Here is a 20,146-nt window from a genome sequence, read left to right as displayed (position 1 = left end):
GAGCCTTCTTATTTCCCTCACTCCCAAATTCACAGCCAGTCATATTACTATTGCCTTCAGGTAAGAATATAATGTCTATTTTCTATTGATTGAAGGCATCCTGAAAATTCAGTGTCTCATAAATACAGCAAGCTTAGCATCGTATTTCTGTAGTAAGCACATTTCTAAAATGGATGGAGGCATTTCTGTGACAGCCAGAAGACTGGTTGGATGTCAGACCAGGTTCATGCTGGGCCTTAATGTGTTTATAGCTGCCGTGACTTAAATGGTATACCACCAGGTGGTCTGTCAGATCTTAAGGGGAACTGAACGAGGAATATCAGAGTTAATCAACTGTGTACAGGGCTTAGGAGATTTTTTAGTTGTTTACCATTGTATAGGACTGCATAATAGTATAGCTTATGATAAAGAATAATGGAAGAAAGGGAGGAATTAGATAAATAAAGCTAAAGTGAAACATTTATTCATTTATTGAACATTTAGTTAGTGTTTGTTGAGCATCAACTATTTGCTGAGTATTGTATTACATCCTGGGGACATAGTACTGTGATGAATAAGGCAGATTACAATATCTGAACCAAAGTATTCATGGGGCTCACAATCCAGAGAGTAAGATAAACTTAAATAATAAAATTAAATAATAAAGACACAAATAATTCAGTAATTATAACTGTAAAAAAGGGCTATGAAAGAGAAGAACAGGGTATTATGAAAACATAAAACAGGAAGGACTGATCTAATCTGGGACAGGTAGGGTAAGTTGGAGATGACATTCCTAAGGATGGTAAGATGAGACCTGGAAGATGTGCAGAAGTTAACTCAGCAAGAGTTTGGGAAGAGCGTTTCATGTACAGGGGACAGCATGGGCAAAGACTAAGAGGCAGGCAGGAGCACAGCATATTGAAAGACCTGCAAGGCAAGCATTAGTAAAGGATATACATCAAGAGACTGAGATGGATAATATGAGCACTGGAAAGCAAATCATAATATTTCTAGCTGGCAACAATTATACCACTTCTGGGTGGAGGAATTATTGTTTAGTTCATATGGGTAGAATTCAGTTACCTGTTCAATAGGGAAAAAGTCAATATTATAGTCCATGAATTGGTATAACTTTTAGGTAAACTAATAATTCTGACAACTGGAAATTCATCTATTCCATCTCATACAGTTTTAATAACTTTGGAATAAATACTTCTCCCGGAAACAAGAGTGCCTAAAATGTTTTTGGCGAATGAATATCATTTAGAGAATTTGGTCATCCTTGTTAAGAAGTGCTTTCTTCCCTTTTCTATCTATGCCCTTTGGAGTTCTTCCCAGTTACCAGGGCCATCCTTGACAGTCAAGTCCACCTTTGAAGGATGTATGTCATTTGTAAAGGTCTTTTGCTGAAAGATTAAAAGATCAAGGGAATCAAAGCTGCTTGTATTCCTAAACCACTGGTGGTCTCACAGGATTTTCTTTCCTTCAATTTTTATTATCAAAGCATCAACCCAAATTCATCATGTTGTCCAACACACCCATGTACTTTTTGCTCCAATTCTTCTTGTGTCAAATCTCCCTACATGGACCCATGCAATAGTTCCAATTTTAATTTTTATTCTTTTTATCTTTCCACAAGACCAGGTGTCTTGTTTGTGCAATTGTGTCTAGTTGTGTCTGTATGTATACTCTTGAGATATGAGGGTATGTAATTATGTGCAAATACAAAACCATTTATGTAGGTAGGTGTCCATACATGCATAAACAAATAGATAGGTGTGTGTCTTGTGATTAAGCACTGTAGGCCTGCACTGTTCAGTATGGGTAGCCACTAGCCACGTTTGCCTATTTAAATTAGCTAAAATCAACAAAATGTGAAAATGCAGTACCTCTGTTGTACTAGCCACATTTTGAGTGCTCCAGTGGTGGACCTGCCCACTCAGTGCATTCATGCAACTCACATGAAGGCATGACCCTGCCATCCTGTCCAGAGTGTCGTTAGAGTTCAGTAGCAGGGCCTATACAGCAGGTTTAGTCTTTACACTTCGCACTCTCAAAAACATGTAAATGAATCCAAACACTTAGTCCTTAGAAATTCATTAAAATCTCTTGTCCACTTCTATCTTTACCACCCCTATATTCCTTTGGGCTTCTATTTCTTCTGCCATGTCTCTGCCCCTTTGGTCCCTTGATCCCCTCTCTTCTCTGGGCCATGTGTAAGTCTACACAGGCTCTAGATGAATCACATCCCCAGCTCCATGAGGCACCCTGAAGATTGAGGGTTGGTTCTATGCTAATTGTTCACCAGCGTCTGACTTTTTCCCTTTTATTAATAGAAAGTCAAGGAGAAATAAGGAGCTTAGTGGGCAAAGATGGAGGGAGAAAGCTGTGAACCTCCAAACATTAACAATTTTATCTCATCGCATGTAAATTGAAGTGTGTACATTAAACTTTGTAGAGTTCATCTATGGAATGGCTTCAGTTCCCAAATAGTCTTACTGTCACTGTTCTTATAAAGAATTACACTAAAGGGTTCCCTTTAGGTATTAAAGGGATAGCTTAAGCAAGTGAGTGCAGAAGAAATCATTTTTTTTTCTTATTTTCCTAGTGCCCTGACAATATAGAGTAAATAATGAGGGCTTATAAAATTGCTTCCCTTCCAGGGTGTAGGCTAGGCCATGTAAAGTGGATAACATTTTACATCAATAAATTAAAGGAAAAGACATTGCCCCATATAACGCCGGCACATAGTAGGGCTCAAGGAGAGGAAGAATCTAGAGCAGTGGTTCTCAGCCTTGGCTGCGCAGTGGAAGCAGCAGGGGTACTTGAAAAAAAAAATCCCTGGTTCACTTCCCTAGAAATTCTGATGTAATTGGTCTTAGGTGTGGTCTGAGTGTTGGCATTTTTAAAAGCCCACCAGGTGATTCTGTTATAAAGCCAAGGTTTAGAAACACACCCTGGTTTAGAAGGAAACTCTGGGTTCTTCTCTCCTGTTTTCCTTCTGATCTTTACAGGGATGCCATATCATCTTTGACTCAGCCATGGCTTGGAGGGTCAGGGGCTGATCATTTGAGATAGAAATTTTATATTATTCTAGATGTGGTCTACTACATGTTACAAAGTTGAGTGTGTGTGCCATATGCATGTGCACACATGTGTGTGATGAATTTCTTGTGAGCCCTTTGAAGCTCCATGTCCTTAGCAGGGTTCCCTACACTTAGAAATGTGGAAGCCTTCCTTTAAGTAACACTCTTGTTTTCTGTCCAAATCCAAAATAAAAGTGACAGTAATTAGTAGCATAAATCAACAAGAAGAATGTAGCAATCAGTACAGAGAGGCTGGCCTGACAGTCCTCAACGATACTTTTATTTTTATATATCCACTATGCTCAAGATTAGTTTATTAATTCTGTAGCAGGTTAAGGGAGTGGAGGCAACTGGTAATTGTTCATTCATTTATATATTTTCATTCAATAGCCATCTGCTGAATGTCTTGTATGTGCCAGGCCCGGGTTAGGGTTGGGGACTTAATACTGAATATGACTGCACAACCCCTGTTCTCAGCCTAGTGGGAGAAAAGATAAGTAAATGAGTGATTGCACTCTGTGTGAATGTGCAGTAATGCAGGCGCACAGGATGCTGAGAGAGCACATAGTTGGGACATCCAACCCAGACATGGTTGGTAGGTTAAGGGGTGGTTATGGGGAAAGTCTCTTGGGAAAAATAACTTTGGGGAGAGTGGCAGCCATGGAAATAAACCACTTGGATTTCCCCTCAAGAAAGAACGTACTGTTCAGCGTCTAGAAATGCAGTTATCTGATAGCATCCAGCTGTTAGGCTCTCAGGATTAGCCTTAGCTTTCAAGCTGACCCTACATTCTTATAGGCAGGGGGAACAGCTTTGTTCCACTCTCTCTCATTGTGCAGAGAGTAGAATGGATAGTAGAAGGAAAGAGAGGAGAGAGAAGTAAGCAGGGAGTATTGTAGCCCAGATCATGGGGGACCTTGTAGGCCATTGTAAGAACACTGGCTTCTACTCAAAGTGATCTGAGGTGAGAGGAAGGCATTGAGTGGGCACTGACATAAGCTAATTCATGTTCGATTCAAGTTCTCAGCCTTTGACTCTGCTCCAGCCCACTTCCTTCCCTTCAGTCAGTGACATCCATCCCTCCAGGGGACTGCCAGCCCTCCAGGGGACTTGCACCTAGCAAAGCAATACACCTTCAGAGTGACTCCTAGTCTGACAGATTAGAGCAGCTTCTGTGCAGTGGGAGTTCTAAAGAAGCTGAAGATTTCATTTCTACGTTCAAGAGTGTTATATCCTTATAGATGAGACTATGTGAATTTTTTTGTGTGCCCAAAAGTTGTAGAGGTTATGAAACATCAAGGCTAGGACATATGCCAGATGACATCCCAGAAACTTTTTAGGGTGACAGGTAAAATAACTGGTTTTTATCCTTGGAGAAAGAACCAACATCTCTAATTGACCTCCAAGTTAGACTTGCCTTCCCTGACTTGTGAAACCTGGTTATCAGTGAGCTTGGCAGGAAGGTGGCCATAAAAAGGTCCTGGTTGGTGTACAAGCCCAAATTTGGAGCATGAGTGTTTATTTTCTATTCTCTGTCCTCTGAAGATTTCCATGTAGAGAGTTGACCTGGGCCTCAAGGCAACAATCCAGGCAAAAAGGGAATAATTTACAAGAAAATTAATTCCTCCCTTGAGGAACAATTGCTGTTTATAAATTTTAAAATATGTTTTGTGTTTTATTTCACTATTTCCTAGGATTTCATTCCTCTAGCTGAACTTAAAGCTGTCTTCAGAAGGCCCATAACTTGCTAGCTTCTCATCTAGCTGCAGAATACACACCAGGACTGGATGTGCTTGGAAGTCCACTTTCCAATAGATTTCTGTGGCATCAAAAACAACTCTTTTCAAAACCACCTGGTCCCAGAGAATGCCAGTTTTGGGAAGGTCAATGCTGGGAATGAGAGCAAATCTGTTCTTGTCTGTAATTCTCTTCTTCATCTGGGTCTCTGAGCTAACCTGGCCTTGATAATTCCTGGTCCCAAGTGCCACAATGAAGACAGTGATTATGGCCACCACCATCATTATAAAAATAAATAAAAGAGATACTTAAAATGCTCAGAACTGATGATTCACACATGTTAATGGTGAATAAACACAGAAAAGTATTTTAGCATCGTTAATTATTAAAGAGGAAGAAGGAGAAGGAATGTAGGGCAGGCAAAAGCAATAAAGTTGCAAACAACCAAAATGGCCCCCAACAGGCAATTAGTTAAATCTGGATACTATGGAATATCTTGGAAATTTCTGTTAATAAAAAAATTTTATTGGCATCATAAAATATCAAGAAATCAGGTCACAAACTATATATGCAAATATGTTCTTAGCTTTCAAAATAAAAGCATTTAAAAAGAATACTCTCCAAATGTCAACAATATTTATTTTTGGAAGTGTGACTATGAATAATTTTAATTCTTCCAAATATTTTTCTGTAATTTCCAATTTTCTAGAATAAACATGAAACAGGAAAGCCAAATCAAAATAAATTTAAAGAAAAAATAAAAGAGATATTAAAATTATACACAAATTTTTCTTATAGTATAATTTTCACAGAAAAAAATGTTTGAGAAAATATTTTTAGGAAGTCATCTAATATTGCTGTTGGCTTTTCCTCACAAGAATATGATGTGATGACAATAAAAAGTTGTTCATAAAGTTATGATTTAAATGGTTAGACTGGTCTCAGTGAAATTCAGGGTCAGCTCTACAGTTTAATCATATTGTTTTTACTGGCTACCAAGGCTAAAGAAGTATAAGTACAACTGCTATAATTCCTTAGTTAGTGGGAAGTGACACATTTAAAGGACACAAATCCATTCTCTTTGCAGCCCTCTATCACTTTCACTGCAAATGGAGAAAAATAGAGGAAAACTGAAGAATCATGTAGTTAAGATGACAGAAAAGAAGGAAGGAAATAAGGGTGGTGGGGCGCAGGGTGGGCAGGGGCCTTTGGAGAGCATGCGACACTTGCAAGATCCTATGAATGAGAGAAAAGCAATGATGGAAACAAACATTTACTAAATCTTTCCCTGTGTTTTGTAACCTGAAATTTCCAAGATATTCCACTGTATTCAGATATAACCAATTGCCTATTTTGGGCCATTTTGGTTATTTACAATTTTATTGATATTGCCTGCCCTACATTCCTGCTCCTTCTCCCTCTTTGATTATTAGTGATGCTAAAATACCTTCAGATGTTTATTCACCATTAATACTTGTGAGTCATCCTTTCTCTGAGCCTGGACTCTGTTCTAAGTGCTTCTCCCATATAATTTCATTCTCTACTCATAGAACATAGAAATAGGTGTCATCTTCTCCACTTCACAGATGAAGAAACCGAGACTCAGAACTAACTTGCCCACAATTGTACATTCTAGTAAACAATGAAGCTGGAAATGCAACTACCTTCATAACTCATTCTGAAATTACATGTATGTACGTGTGTTTGCACGTGAGTGCCCAATGAACATGGCTTTGTCAAGGATGGAGTTTTCCTCATCCAGTCACCTGGAGCTCGGAGAAGTGAATTGACTCACTCGTGGCCATGGAGACATCATGAGAACACAAGCCACCAATTAACGGTCTAAATGAATATAGCGTAATTTGTGTTGGAGTTTCAAACTGGCTGGGCAAAAGCTTTGAGATGGAGTGCAGGCTTTGGGTGCTAGCAGCCATCATGGGAACGAGAGAATCATGAAAAACAACAGAAGGTATGGAAGATGATGCCTGTGAGAAGCTAGTCTATGGGAAAATTTTGGGGTGTGCTGACAAGGGAGTATCATCATCCAATTAGCAGCTCCTCATAGTACCCAAGATTCCCATTTTCCTAGGATCTGGGGAGTGAGAATTCTGAAGGGCAGATCAGAGAGTCTTATTGCTTCAGGACAAGGACAGCCGAGGGAAAGTCGTCGGTATTTGAAGAGATATAGCAGCAAGTGGGATTAAGAAGAAAAATTCAGATTTAGAAAGCCAGACAGAAAAAGGAAGGGGCTGGACTCTAAAAACTGCCCTCATCCTAAGACAGGCATTCTTTAAAAATGTCCCAGTACTCCTCACACTCTTGTAAAGTCACTTCTCTTCATCAGTGACCTGAAAGTAGTGCTGCTGGTGGTCAACCAGTAGGCAGGGAGACGAAAAATTATAGAGCAAGAACTTCTGTACCAAGACCATGGTCTCAAAGAGGGTCTTCATGGTCCTTTTTTGTATCTTTTTGATGGTTTATTGCAAGACTTAGGGCTCTTCCATGTGAAAATGTAGCATTTGATATCAGCTAATGGTAGAAGCATTACAGAGAACACTTTCCAGGGAAGCTATTTAATGATCATTACAACCTTCAGTGCATTTGAATCTTAGATGACCTAGTGAGTCATTGTCTTCTGTGATTTTATGAGACTGAGTTTTTGGACTATGAGTCTTTAAACCTCCTATAGGGCCTAATGTGGTGTCTTGCTCACAAATATGAGGTGAGTGAAAGACAGACATCCAGGTGTCTTTCCAGGGGTATGTTGGAGAACCTAAAATCTATCTTCCTACAAATACAGTTTGGTTTAGTTCTTCTCAAGTGTCTTCTTTGGATTTGCCACGTTGGAACTCCTCAGTCACCAGTGTGTGCCTGTCATTCAGTAAGTACCAAGAAATTTTCCTTTGGTTGGTTTTCACTCTCCATGGCCAAGTCTAGTCATCAGAGAAATGTTTCTAAGAAATTTAATGATTTTGTCATCTCTGTTTGATGCAGAATGTCTGAGAAGATGCCAGAGCTAGACACCTCCAATTGCAAACACGGCCCAATTACAACTAAATCTACAAATAGATCACTTTCTAGTTTTTGCATGTTGGGTGTTTCATATGTGTAGTTGACACTATTGGCTCTTCCTCAGTAAGATATACTTCTCAAGTAGTTTTTGCACAGTATGATGGAATGACGTGGCCTGATAGATAATACGATGGAGTGACTATACCATGGACAGAATCATCACTATCTCCTGCCAATCTTCCACAATTCTAAGTTTTCTTATTTGTTCACTACAAATGTCAATACACATTAAAAATCATTTACACTTTTTTATTAGCCTAGGAATTTTTGACCACCTTCCATGAGCCAGGTATTATGTGATGCCCTTTACATACAACCTTTCATCTCCCTATTATTCTATTTTATAGTAGAGGGAGCAGAATTTCAGAGACACAAAGTAGATTGTTTGAGGTCAAACCTCTCTTAAATAGCAGTTAGGATGTGAATAAAAGTCTGTCAAAATTCAAGTTTTTGCTATTTCTACTACACCACCATTCCTTGGTCACATTCCTAGTTGGACGGAAGGAGTTTGCTATGCAGACTATTCATCCCCAAATTGCCTTTATTATGGAACCTTATCAAAGACTTGTACAAAAATCTAAATAAATAATGAAGACTGCATTCTCCTTTTTGCTTTTTTTTTTGAGGTTATTATTTAATGACACAGGAAAATAACATGTTATGAAACAAGCTGGTTACAAGTAGTAGGTAGATGACTTCATTTTTGATGAAAAATTAAAAAGCATGAACATGCATATAAAAATTAGATTAGGTACAAAATACCAACAGTATTTACTTCTGCTCAGTAATTAAATATTCTTCCCTTTGCTTTTGTCTTTTAAAAAATATTACTTCTGAAACAAACAAAAAAAAAGGAAAACATGATCCTGGAGACAGTTACTAAACACGAGGAATTAGGAATCCAAGAAGCCAAACCAGGAGCCCAGCAGTCAAGGTTGGAAGCCCAGGACAGGTCTGACCAGGGTGATAATGGCCAAGCCCAGAAATGGAAGATTGTTCTTTTCTTTTCCTACTGGAATATTCTTTGCCAAACACTTTCCTCTACATTAGATATTAGCACACTTACATTTAATGGGATCCTATAATTAACTGGCACAACAGCAAAATGATGCTAGCAACTTCCGTTTTGAATTGCTACAAAATCTATCATTTTGTAGTTATACATTATACAAAACACACTAGAAATCAAGTGCTCCTACAACAAAAAACCCATCTGACTTCGCTGTTTTTTTCTGACTTTGTTCATTTTCAATCTTCACAACAAGTGTATTTTTTGTTTCAGGGACTGGAAGAGGTAATTTTTCTCAGAAAGAAGCAAACATTAATGTGTGCTGGGCACTGTCTGATAGCTTGGCTCTAAGTCCAGGGCAGTTGCCCTTGTCTTCTAAGTACTGTACAGAGCGAAAAGCCTTACCAAAATCCAAACCACTTTGAATTAAAGAAATCTGAATGAGGAGCAGCACCATTCTTTGTATGTGTGTTTTTAAAGTCTTTGCTGTGTTACTGAATGAAGACATGCAGTATATTATAACTCTGTTGATGTGAACGAGGCTCAAACATCTCAATTCCACCCTCTTCCTACCCCACACCCATCAAATGTTATGACTGTTAGTGACACTTTATTCAAATTACAACCCATAGATTTTTCTCTAAAAAACAAAACACCTGAGAAAGGCTCATTGCTTTAAAATCAAGAATCTATAAAAGCAATGCCACCCTAATCCTGAGGTGCTTCTTAGATATTTTCCAAAGCTCTTTGCTCTTTTATACTACAGCATTTTCTGGAGGAGTCATTAGGTACTGTCAAGGTCCAAGAAATAACTAAAACCAAAAAATAACCTGAGACTCTTTTCTGCATTACCACCAGCTTCCCAGCACACTAGGTCACCTTTTACAGCATTGAGCAAAGCAACTGCTTTGCCACAAAAATCTTCACATGCCACAAAAATCTTCACAAACCAAGAAGGAAAGGTACAAAAAGAATTATATTAAAACAATAATGTACATTTGTGTGTATGAAGGAGGGATATTTAAAATTAAAATATTATATCATCACAAGAAAGAGCAGATATTCCTTGCTCTGTCCTTGGGCAGCCAAGAAAATTAAAGCCTGTTTTATATCCCAAAAATAAAAGAGACTTGATAGAAGCAACAGTGCTCAGTGCTTGCAACCCAAGTCAGTTTATACTCTTGTTAGACCAGTCCAAATTCTAAAGGCTACAAAAATCCTGTTAGATCAAGGGGGAAATTTTCATGTTAGGACAAACTTACTCAAGATAAAGAAAGGCATGTCTTGAGTGGGGGAACTGCCTGCTGCAGATGACTTTTTGCTAATGTGTTTAAAGATTATGGACTTCTCAACTTTCTTGGTTTTCTGGTAGCCAAATCCTCCTTGCTTTTTCTGCTTGCCTTCATTGCTGTTCATGTTCAGATCAACAAAGGGAGGCACCTTGAAACCAAATGACAGAGCAACGTGAGGCAAATTTAAGTTATTAATGTTAAAGATCTGTTTCAGAGAATAGGAATCATAGACTCGTATGTATGACTTATATGCTTCCTGGGCTGACTTATGAAGAAACTAGTTCTTTTCAATCAGTTTCTCAAGCTGAGACTGAATGTCAGAAATTTTAGACCAGGAAAAGTCAAATTCACTTAATGGAACCTTGGATTGTTTCAAGTAGTGAAGGAAACCCAATTCTTCTGGGTGCAAAATGAGCAAGGCATGCCTTCCCCCATTTAGGCCTCTGGCTGTTCTCCTCACACAATGAATACATTCCTTAGGGTCATCTGGAGGGTCATACTGAACAATACAGTCAACTTCAGGAATGTCAAGTCCTCTTGCTGCCACATCCTTACACAATAGTGTTCCTGAATCCGCGTTGCAGAACTAGAAGAATGTGGTTGTATGCTTATTTTGCTTTTGCTTTCCATGAATGGCCAAGACAGCAAATCAATGTAGTCCAGCAACCCATAGGGGTATTTCACAGATATACAAGCTGAAAAGAAGACCATGAGCTTCTTCTTTCGGTTCTTCTTAAGGAATGTAAAGAGCAGAAGGTATCTCTTTTCAGAGGGACAAACAAAGTATCCCTGCTCAAGACCATTCACTGTTGCATTAGCTTTATCTTCATCAACACCAACATATAATGGCTCCTTTTTCAGAGAAATCCTTGCCAGGTCCTCAACTTTTCGAGTTTAGGTGGCAGAAAAGAGCATAGTCTGTCTGCGTGTTGGCAAAAGTTTAATAATTTCCTTTATCTTCAAACCCAATGTCCAAGATACAATCAGCTTCATTAATAGCCAGACCCTGCAGGTTTTTATACATAAACCCTGGGATATTCTGCATATGGTCTAGCAGACGGCCCGATGTGACCACAATGATGTTGATCCCATTAGCAAGTTTCTGTGCTTCAGCAGATCTGTTACTGCCACCTATTATCAACCCATAGGTGTGCACATGGTGAGTCATTAGCTCCTTAAGAACACCAAAAGTTTGCATGGCTACTTGTCTAGTAGGTGAGAGAATAAGGACCCCTGTTCCATTCCTGGGCATGAACTTTAACTTAACAACGAGTTCAATTGCAGGGATGAGAAAAGCCGAGGTTTTACCACTGCCTGTTTTTACAGCTGCTAGAAGATCCCTGCCTTCCAGAAGTGGTCTGATACTTTTATGCTGAATTTCAGCCATGTTTGTAAAGCCCATTTCTTTTATTGCCTTCAGAGTGTTTTCATTGACAAGATTACATAGAGAAGCAAATGAAGTATCCTCAAAAGCTCCTGTCAGTCCCAGGGGCAGGCCGGGCACCTCACTGTCATCTTCATCATTATCTAGCTTCTCCACATTATTTTCTGTTTCTTTAGGAGTCTCAGCACTTTCTTCTTCAGATTCTTCTTTGTTTTAGTTTTTGCTTTTTTTGTATCAGGCCCAGCATCATTCACCATTTTTCTCTTTTTCTTCTTCTTTTTCTTTTTTGATTCTGAATTGGGAGACTGCATTTCTGCATCTCCATTGGTTAATACGGTGGATTTCTGGGGAGATTTTTTAACTTTTACATTTTCCACTGTTTCTTGAGACACGTCTCCATTTTGAGCTTCTGATAAGGCCACATTTATAGAATGTTTTGATTTTTTAACCTTTCTACCTTCCATTGTTTCTTCAGACACATCTCCATTTTGAGTTTCTGATAGGGTCAGATTTGAGGCCCCCTGCAACTTTAGGTTCCACTGCCACAATTTGAGGTTCCGCTTCTCCATCTCCTTGCTCAGGAGTTTCATCAGCAGGTGAGACATGCTGTCCAAGGAGTGCCTAGACCGCCATGCCACACAGTACAGCTCTGCATTCCCATTTTTTACATATTGATTTTGCTCCTCAAAGAACTCCGTGAACCCAAGGAGCTGGTTGATGGAAGCCTCTGGTCATCCCAACTGAGTCTCCATTCCATCTGGGAGCAAGGGCCTCCAAAAAGCATTAAGTAGAAGGTTGCTTCCCCAAGACTCAAATACCAAGCAACTATTTTCTTCCAGAGTTGAGGAAGGTTTTTCTAATGTCTCTTTAAAATTGCTCTGAAAATCTGAATCCAGTGGAATAAACTAGACAGGGCTGTTGATTGTGGAGAACATCTATCACCGACTTTAAACCTTTTCTCTTTTTAAAAATTCTTTTTGACATTATAAAAACAATATATGCTTATTGCAAAACATTAAAACAATACAGAGGTGCATAGATATAAAAGTGAACATTCTCGGTAGCTTTTTTCACTCACTCCCATTTTAGGAGGTAACTGTTAGGAGGTAACATTACCACCTTAGGAAGTAACTAGATTGTATATCACAAGATCTTTTGTGAGCTTTTATATCCCACCTCTACACACACCTGCATATACATGCACAGACATACACAGTTACATGCCTTTTCTTTTATACAAAAAAATGAAAGCATACTCTAAATTTCATCATGCAGATTTCAACTTAATACACCACACATAGATTTGTATGTCCATCAGTCATAATTCTGTTGGTTTATCACTCATAAATGGGAAAAACACTGTTGTCCCCTCTCTTACCTTACAAGTTTGCCATGAGGATTAGTCATATGTTCAAAGATACGCAAGGACAGTGGTACTAAAAAATGGCACAGAAGGCTTTGAGATGGCCATTGATGTATTATTTTACAGAGACATCATACAGATTATGTGATGAGCTCCAAGAGTAAGGATGAGGAAGTAATTTCTTGTTTTCCCACTCTGAATGGGACACTTCGTGATCTGCATATTATAAAAAACATGAAAGTGAGGTCAGGCTTGGCAGGGAAATTGCTGGCTACGAGCTTTTAGGACAATTAAGAAACAGCAGGATCATTCTGGCACAAGCTTCAACCAGTTGGCAGAAAAATGCCTCTTCTGCTCCTACGGTGACTGGCAATTCTAAGTAAATGGCTAAAATTGCCTTTCATGTCTGCCGGCAACTTCTTTCCTGAAGTCTTTGAGTCTTGTTGCATTTGCTTTGATAATGAGTATCTTCTCTATTAGGGTAAATTTGACATACATAAGGATTATTTCAACTCTGACAGGAGAGAAATTCACTTGTTTCCAGAATTAGGAATACTTGAAAATTTGCTCAAGTCTAAAAATGATTTTTTCCCTAAAAGTTTTCTTCTTTAAGACTCTGTTACCATACACAAAGACTATATTTTATGTGATTAGTGACATACTAATAGGCATTTTGAAATATTAAAAATAGCTCCTGAACCCCTGTTATTTTCTTTGGTGAAGTCCAAGGACTTGGAACCCCAGTTAGGGCATTATTAACTTAAAATATTCCTACTCACTTAAATTATAAGCTGTCAATAAATATCACTTTTCTTTTAACTTCAATTCACAGTTTGCCCTGAGACTACATTGCTGACCATATGCCTTTCACCCCTGATACCTAGCCAAGGCAGCATCCATAATTGCCTGTTGGCTTGCCTCTGAGAGCCCACTGTTGGACAGCCTGTATAGTACAGTGGTTGAAAGCAGTCTTTGGAGCTCCAAGGGCTCTGCACATTTGCTTGAGTCCCCACAACATGGTGAAGATGGTAGCACCTACCTAAGAAGGTTGTTAAATTAATTAATTAGCCTATATAATAAAGCACCAAGAATACTGCCTGGACCATAAAGTGTCATTATTACTGTATCTTTTGTATTTAAAGTCATTCTCTTTAACTTTTGTTATTGGGATGAGGTCAGTAGCTTTTTATGCTTCTGAGAGACGAAAACCTCTTCATCTTGTTCCCTGTGTCATAACAGAAACAAAGAGGAAGAAGAAGATGGTATAAGTTCAGTAAATCTTCCCCTCATATTTGGTCAGATAAGAGCAGGGGCTTGGAGCCAGGCTGCCTGGCTTGACCACTTACCACTAGCAAGTTTCTTAACCTCTCCAGCCTCAGTGACTTTATCTGTATAAAGGGGATAACAATTGCCCCTGGTCATAGGGCTGTTGGGAAAACCAAGATGGTGTGAATAACAGACTTACACATAGTGAGTGCTCAATATAGACAGCTAGTAAGTTAATTCTGAGGCAACAGATTCAAGTCTACTACTACTGAGCTCCGACTAAGTGTCTATTCTATATAGGGACTGCATTTAACAATATTCCCACAAGGAACACACATTATCTTCACTTAACTGATAAGGAGACTAAAGCTTTGAAAGGTTAAATGGCATGCAGCAGTTCTGTTAGAAGGCCATAGAGCTGAAATGTGACGCCAGGTCTTCTGATTCACAGGCTAATGTTCTTTCTTCTAAACCCCTGGATATCTCTGTGAGCCACGCATATCTGATTACCCCAAGGATTCTCAGGGTCAACAGTAAATAGGGTAGAGAGACTGTCAGTCTCTGCCTTCTGTTTACTGCCAGAAACCTTTCCAATTATCTTTGTATGACCAACACATATGTAAATGCACAACATGCTTTAAACAGTTAAGAAAAACATAATTTTCCTATAATCCTACTCTGGGATTCTTTTCTCTCAAAGTTTCATTGATTTTCTTAGAATGTCTAAGTGACCCTCGGAATGTTTTTCATCAGAAAAGTTTTGTTGTTTTTTTCCCCACTGATTCCAAAACAGTGAGTTGACTCCTCTTCTTCCTGGAAGGCTTTCTAGGTCATTACAAATAGCATTTTTCTTTATAGCTCTCCAGTGACCTTTAGTGCAAACATTTCTTTCTTCTTCCTGGGGTGGGTTCTGACATCATTCTCCAGGAACACAAAGGCCTCCACAAGGTTGATTTATCCTGCTGAGATTCTGGAAAGGGTCTCTTCTCCTCTGCCCATGTCTTAATTCACAATTGAAGGAAAAATATTTAGCAATGAGTCTCTTTCCCTATTTTCTTTGAGCTTGGTTTTTAAAAGTCAGTTATTCTAACATCTGCTTGGAACATTTTATTGTCCCTAGTCAGAAGTATGGTTTTGTATTTTTTAGCCGATTATTTCTTATCTTTGGTTACTTTTGCTCTTTTTTAATTCAAATCAGCCAGCATCTGTTCCCAGGATTCAGTGCCAAGGTGCCACCCAGTTTAGGAAAGCTAATCTTTGATCTTTTTCTTTTGCCTCTTCTTGGTACCCCACACTAGTTTTCATCCCCAATTCCCCCACATTCTCATACCTCCCTTTGCAAATTCACTTGAGATTTTAAAAAGAAAAGAAAACTTTAAAAGGAGAGCTAAGATGATTGTTCAGATAAAATGCTGAATCCAGACAGCCAAAAGCTGTGTGGTTTTCTCTGAGTTTGCTCTGTTCTGCCTAGATGTTGTATGGCTTAATGGGGAGAGAAGCTGCCAGCTTAGAACAGAGCAGAAGGATTTTCAGCATCAGCTCCTCCCATGTTGTGGGTCTCTGGTAAGTTTCCCAGTCTTTTGTTACCCAGGTAGCTTTTTCATGTCATGCGCATAATGGTAGAAACCACCTCCTTAGGCCAAATGGAAGGCACAACATTAATGTCAGGAGAGAGGCCCAGGTGGCTGCTTCCTTACTGAGACCAGTCTCTGATATTTGCAGTTACTTTTCTTTCACTTCTTGGTGCAAACAGGTTTTCTTTTAAACATAGCTAACAATGATTTTGCAGTTTCACACTGACATAAAATTTTTGTCCAGCTTTTGAAGGAAATCTATTTATGCATGATGAGTCTTCTGAATTCTAAATCACTGTTATAGACATTTTTAAAGTGAGAGTTGTGTAACGCATGTAAGATGGAGTAACAAAACAGTTTTTAAAAGTGCTTAGGCTGGGCACAGTGGCTCACGCCTGTAATCCCTGCACTTTGAGAGGCTGAGGCGGGCAGATCACCTGAGGTCAGGAGTTCAAGACCAGCCTGGCCAACACGGGAAAACCCCGTCTCTACTAAAAAATACAAAAATTAGCCAGATGTGGTGGCAGGCGCCTGTAATACCAGCTACCCGGTAGGCTGAGGCAGGAGAATCACTTGAACCTGGGAGGCAGAGGTTCCAGTGAGCCAAGATCGTGCCACTGTACTCCAGCCTGGGCAAGACAGTGAGACTCCATCTCAAAAACAAAAAACAAGAACACCAAAAATAAGTGCTTTAAAAGGACTTTTTCATCACTTAGTCATTCAATCAACAAACATTTATTTAGTGCCTTACTCTGTCAGATGCTACATTAGACCCCAGCAATATGGTAGCAAGGAAAAAGACACACAGTCCCTGTCTTCCTGGGGCTTAGAGCCCAGCTGTCTTCTGCCACCACAGGAGGAGTTTGAATATGAGTTGTGGCTTTTCTAAGTCAAATGTAAAGTTTGACACTTGTCTTGAAACCATGTGAAAAGCCACAGGACAATGGAAGAGAAAAAGTTGTTAAAAAAAAAAAAAGATTCTGTGATTCCCAGAAGGATTTTATCTCCTGAGCACTTTCCTAAGCAGGTGGACCTTTTTACCCAGGGCCATAAGCCTGAATACATTAATTCCTTCTATGGTGTGGAGATCAGTGACCAGCCAAAAATAAGGGCTAGTAAACTACTTCCGGTAGTCAAATCTAGTCTACCTCCTGTGTTTGCATGGCCTATGAGCTAAGAATAGTTTTTACGTTTTTGTATACTTGAAAGAAATCAAAAGAATAATAATATTTGGTGAAACAGAAAAATAATATAAAATTCATATTTCAGTTTCCATAAATAAAATTTAATGGGAACATAGCCTGGCCCATTCATTTATGTATTGTGCTATAAGGGCAGAGTTGAAGAATTGCAACAGAGACTGTATAGTTGGGAAAGCCTAAAATATTCATTATTTGGCTCTTTAAAGAAAATATTTTCTGACCTCTGGTGTAGAAAACTTTCTGGTGCTGTCACTTCACACTGCTTGGCTGTAGCCATCTCCTTAATTGCTAAGAGACACGGCAACCCCAAACAGCCATCTTCCTTTGTATTGCATGAAATACAGGGTAAGCTATAGGAACAACAGAGAATGGTACATTGATAAGCAGGTTTGAATTTTCTTAAGCCACAAACTTGAGTGTGCAAAATAGATAATATTATTTTGTATAATGTAACTTAATTTACTTAACATTATAACATGCAATGTTCATTATTTCTAGAAAACTTCTCTGTTTTCTCAGTCTTTTCATGTTAAAATTCGGTTAATTCTGGATTTTCTCTATTGTCTTCCATCTCCTTTAGATGGCACCTGTGTGGGGTAGCCTACGTGGTATTTTGGCAAAGCCTGCCTCTCCTGAGATGCATCCCGCTTCTGGTTACTAGCACTCCAGCAATGTTCATTACCTCACCTGGTCTTGTGGCTTTCTCTTATAATGTACTTTTGTCACTTCTGCCGGATACCTGGGTTTATCAGTGCTCTGCTACTCTTGAACTCTTCTCGAGTGTGTGGAAACTTTGCACTGCTCTTCCACGTTTTCTCTGGGGTTGCTAGAGATGAGTAGAACACCCTGGCCTTCCCTGACCCTTCCCACCCACCCCCCACCAACCCAGGATTCTGGGATAGGAACCAGTTCTGTCTGACAATGTCCTTGCATTTAATACTGTCATCCCGCCTCTTCCCATAGCCAGCTTCTTGAGTGGAAAAAGTCCCCAAGCCTGCTACTGCTCCCCCTGCAGTGGTGTCTCTTGAGCTGGAAAAACAGCATGTCTTCTCTTTCAGGGCTGTGATCGGAGGCAGGCCGGGAGGAGGGAGGAGGAGGCATCTGGTTGACAGCCCTTTACAAAAGGAACATACTTGTGCTTCCCAGCTCTGTGCAGGCTCCAGCCAACTCAAGTCCGACCTATTGGCTCTGTTTGATTCAGCAACTTCAGACTCTGGTTAGGCCAGATGGAAAATCAGTCCTGGAATAACGAAAATGTGAAAAACTGTGGCAGAGAAGGTCATTCACTCCCTCATAAATCTAAACACACTAAGCCCATTGAAGGACTTGCCAGGAAAATGTGATTTTCAGTTTTCTCTTTGGGTTCAATTTATCTTTACTGCTAAGTAGTCAAGTTGAATTAGATCCAGAACCAGATACAATCCTACCCTTTTTCTTTGAAGGGAGGGACCCCCACCTTCCTGTCAGTGACCTAGCTACCCCATCCTAAATACTGGTATTTCCTAAGTTAGAAATTCTAGCAGATCTTCTTTTAGGTTTCTGAACTGGGTGCACCCTAGGTTTCCTTTTCTCAGATGAATGAGTAATTGTATCTTTTCTGCAATGCCTCACTAAAGATGAGAAACAGTCAGTCAGGATTGCATTTCACTTCATTGCGTTTTGCTTTTTGCAGATGGCAATTTTTCTGCATCTTATGATCTCCCTTGACCTGAAGCACAGCCCCATCTATCATCCTGACCATTCAAGTTTGTAGTTTTGAAAGACACATAATAGAATGGAGTACAAGAAAGAGCACACCTGTCCAGGCGACTTGACCAAATGAACCTTCATGTCAATGAGGGCATTAGAATAGGCCCTGGAATACCCGTACTTCCATGATATTACCACAACTGCATGTAAATATAAAACACGCAAAGCATTCCCCAGGCTGTAATTGGCAAGAATCATAGTTCTTATCCTATGAAGATAGGAGTAGAATAGAAGAGAGTAGTGCAGGTGTATTTCTTACCTGAATGGCAAAGTGGAAATTGATGTATAATTTTCCATATGGAAACAACTTGTTTCCCCACATTCATTTCCTCAATAAGGACAGATGCCTTAAGGCAGATTCCTTCAGGATGGAGTGAGAGAGCACCTTTTTCAGCTCCCTGTGGTAGTCTTACTATATCATCACAGAGTCTTTGCTATGCCTCCCTTCAAGAGATGGAGTTTGATGTCTTTTGCCTGGAATGTGAGTGGGACTTAGTAACTCACTTTCTAATGTAGAGAATATGGCAGAGGTGACAGCATGTCACTTACAAAGACTAGGACATAAAAGATACCTCTGGCTTCCTCTTTGCTCTCTTTGGGATCTCTTACTCTGGAAGAAGCTGGTTGCCATGTCATGAGAACACTCAAGCAGTCCTATGGAGAGGTCCACATGGTAGGACTTGGGGCCTCTTGTCAACAGCCATGAGAGTGAGCCATGCTGGAAACAGCTCTTTCAGCCCCAGTCAAGCCTTCAGATGACACAGTCCTAGACAATATCTTAACTGAAACTGCATGAGAGACCCTGAGGCAGAGCCACCGAGTTAAACTATTCACAAATTCCTGACCCACAGAGGCTGTGAGATAATAAATGTTTATTGTTTTAAATCCACAAAGCCATAAATTATAGAGTAATTTGCTGTGCAGCAATAGATAATGGAGTCCCCCTTGGAGAATATTTCGTTGGTGGTGAAAATTTCATTCTATGAGTTATTTATGATGTATACCTTTATGTTGAATAGTCATTTTTAAAAAAACTAGTCTGCTTTCACAAGGAATAGGACTGATAAAATAAATATTCTTATTAGTTTATAATCTGAGCTGCTATAACTTGACCAGACATGTTCCTAGACAATTTAGTGGATACACTTAAATCTTCCCCCTATGGATTACTTGAGCAAACAAAGAGAAAGTGGAGTCCAGACTTATCAACCCACTTTATTGTAACAACAGAATTAAAAGGATATTGTGGGGGTTTTAAAATATGCATGCAAATTCTTTAACACCCTTCCCATTGAGAGGTGGGAGTCTCTGCCCTCTCCCTGGGAATCTGAGCCAACCATAGTGACATGATTGTAATGAGTAGATGACTCTGTAGACAGCCCTAGCTGAGGTGTCAGTCAAGAGCCAGTATCAACAACCAGACAGAGGAG

General features: G+C 39.5%; 1 long non-coding RNA gene and 1 pseudogene across 1 annotated transcript; both read right to left on the bottom strand.

Moving 5' to 3' along the window:
• Positions 1 to 3,365: 3,365 nt before the first annotated feature.
• On the bottom strand, positions 3,366 to 19,409 carry LOC134740217 (uncharacterized). Its single transcript, XR_010127513.1, has 4 exons — positions 19,289 to 19,409; positions 18,101 to 18,207; positions 17,189 to 17,317; positions 3,366 to 3,546 (listed from the first exon to the last, which is right to left on the bottom strand). It is a non-coding gene; the product is annotated as an uncharacterized LOC134740217 (long non-coding RNA).
• Positions 10,145 to 12,167, bottom strand: LOC129045066 (ATP-dependent RNA helicase DDX18-like; annotated as a pseudogene).
• Positions 19,410 to 20,146: the final 737 nt, after the last annotated feature.

The sequence above is a fragment of the Pongo pygmaeus genome, chromosome 8 (genome assembly GCF_028885625.2).
Source record: "Pongo pygmaeus isolate AG05252 chromosome 8, NHGRI_mPonPyg2-v2.0_pri, whole genome shotgun sequence".
In the NCBI taxonomy this organism is placed as follows: Eukaryota; Metazoa; Chordata; class Mammalia; order Primates; family Hominidae; genus Pongo; species Pongo pygmaeus.
Note: the sequence above shows the minus strand (reverse complement) of the source record. Positions and strands in the feature narration are given on the sequence as shown.